Source organism: Rhopilema esculentum, chromosome 2 (assembly GCF_057945365.1).
Source record: "Rhopilema esculentum isolate cy_ngs chromosome 2, ASM5794536v1, whole genome shotgun sequence".
NCBI lineage: Eukaryota > Metazoa > Cnidaria > Scyphozoa > Rhizostomeae > Rhizostomatidae > Rhopilema > Rhopilema esculentum.
In genome coordinates, this window is record NC_142816.1 from 1633885 (window position 1) to 1636479 (window position 2595).

The window sequence follows — 2595 nt, forward strand, 5'->3', positions numbered from 1 at the left end:
AATTGATGAAAACGTTTTCATGAAAACCGACTTTGAAATTTGTAAACAAATTTTATTTCTAACAACAGATTCGCAACTGAATTCGAAACTGCCCGGGTACTATCAAAAAGTATTGCACCACCTCGAAGGAGGAGAAATGGCGCATGAATGATCGGAGGCAAAGTAATTCAAATAGTCCAGCTGTTATCGACCACAATTGTGCACTTAAATGATTAAAGCATGAAACTTTCCAGAATAGCTAATGAGTTACTCAGTAATCATATCTGATATAGTGCCAGTCGGTATTGTGCTCGAGATCCGAGAACTGCGCATGTCTGTATGGAAACGAGGCTTAGAATAAAGTACTCCCTAATCACTTTGTCAAATCACCCTAATCCCTAATCATTTTTGTTTGAAAAACTTTCTGCGATATGTGCAATATGCAAGGAAGCAATCTAATACATATCCGAGAACTGCGCATGTCAGCACGAAAACGAGGCTTACAGTGAAGTACGCCTTTATCACTGATAATTTTGTTGGAAAAACTTTCTGTGATATATCCAGTATGCAATTGTGCTATGGATCCAATAGCAACGCATTTCTCTATGAAAACGAGGCTAAGATTTAAGTATCCCTAGTCACCTTATATTTAGATATCTTTATTTGATAATCTTTCTGCGAAATGTGTATGTAAGCAAGCTACTTTTTATATGGGTATTGCTTATCTTGTTTACAATTCTAACTATAAAGTAACGAACTTTGAAGGTAACTAGCATACATAATAGACAAACTACTGTTGGCAGTTGCCCCCACAATTGCAGAGTCCCGTACATGCCAGATTAGCTCTTGTACATTTGCAGCGACCCTTGCATGGCCCCTTACATTTGCAGTGGATTAGTTCATAGCATGTATCCTTTGCCTGAGGGAGTTCTGTCCAATATGGTGTCCACATAACGCCCTGTCGCTGCCATCCCCATTCTGATGGACTTGGAATTATAGGCTGTTTCAGAAGCGTTTGACCCCAAACAAAACTTGATGTACTGGAGGGCTGCTTGCGTAGGAGGGATGCCATCAATACTCCTTGATTTTTTTGAGAAGAGCTCCTGCCGCGCCTCATCGACTCTGTTAAGGCTACTGGTACGATCATATAACAGAACCACAAATCTCTCAAGCAGTGGCATGAGTCTGCTGAGGGCTTCGTTGTTGGCGCAGCTTTTAGGGTCATCAGGACAGGCGTTAACTGAGGAAAGATCTTCCATATTTCCCAGGCTGTTTTTTCCCACGTCCTCCAAAAAATGATACAGTATCGCACCCTGTTAAAGCATGGAAAACTGGTAAAGCTGATGCCTTATCAGTGCCTAAAGATTTTGCAACTATATGTTTATCAGATACCTTTGGTAAATTTTGTTTTGATTCGGTTAATAATATTTTTGTTTGTCAGTAGCGGAAAAATAATGGAACAATTTACTCTTTTTATATTTTTAACTTCTTCTTCTTGAAGCGAGAAGTTTAATTTCTAAAATGGGCCTTTCTATCATTTTCCAGTTACCTGAAAGGTGTGACACCAATATCCAATCAAACACCCCCAATCATTGCCGCTGAAATCCGTCCCTGATGATACTCCAGCGAAGGTTTCAAGATTTCTTGTTGGTACTAAATCGAAAAAAGGCCTCTCCCAGTGGCAGCTTTTAAATAAATTTTTGTCTGGGAGATGCATTTTAGCCATTCTAGGAGGCCTAATTTCAGTTTGTTTTCGCGTCGGACCCAACAGGTCGGTCCTCATATGTCACTAAACTTGATTCTTAGCCCCCCTAGGTTTAATTTCCTGGCGCTGTCTCTGAAGAGAAGAGGAATAAATTTGGAATCAAATATCAGAGATCAGGGTCAGTTTTTTTAGACCCTGGGACCAGGGATGGCGCCATCGGGGGTGCTTGGGGGGTAGGAGCCCCCCCCCAAAAAAAATTCATTGAACCCCCCGTCGGCACTTCAATTTTTGAAAAATTTTGAGCAATGTCGGCACTTTCATAACTTCCACTTCGTGATTTTTTTTATTTTTTTACATTTTTGGTTTTATTTTCAATTTTTTTCACTTTTTGAACTAGTTAGATTCTAGTTAGAATTACCACAGCAAAAATGGTGTTATATTACATCTTGTGGGTGGTTCACTCACTGTCGGCACTCTGACATTACGTTTTCTTCGTTTAGATTCAAAACTTTCTGAAACATTCGAAGCATTTAGGATTGGCGGGTAGCGACAATAGAGTTCTTAATTGTGACATCTTAGAAACATATTTTAGAGCTTTTAACTTTGGACCACATATCCTAATATAGTCCAGCTGTTAACAACCAAAAACACCCAGAATTGTGCACTTAAATGATTGAAGCATGAATATCAAAATATAAAGTGATTAGGGAGTACTTTATTCTAAGCCTCGTTTCCATACAGACATGCGCAGTTCTCGGATCTCGAGCACAATACCGACTGGCACTATATCAGATATGATTACTGAGTAACTCATTAGCTATTCTGGAAAGTTTCATGCTTTAATCATTTAAGTGCACAATTGTGGTCGATAACAGCTGGACTAAAAGTAATTGTTATGCAAATTAATTCTG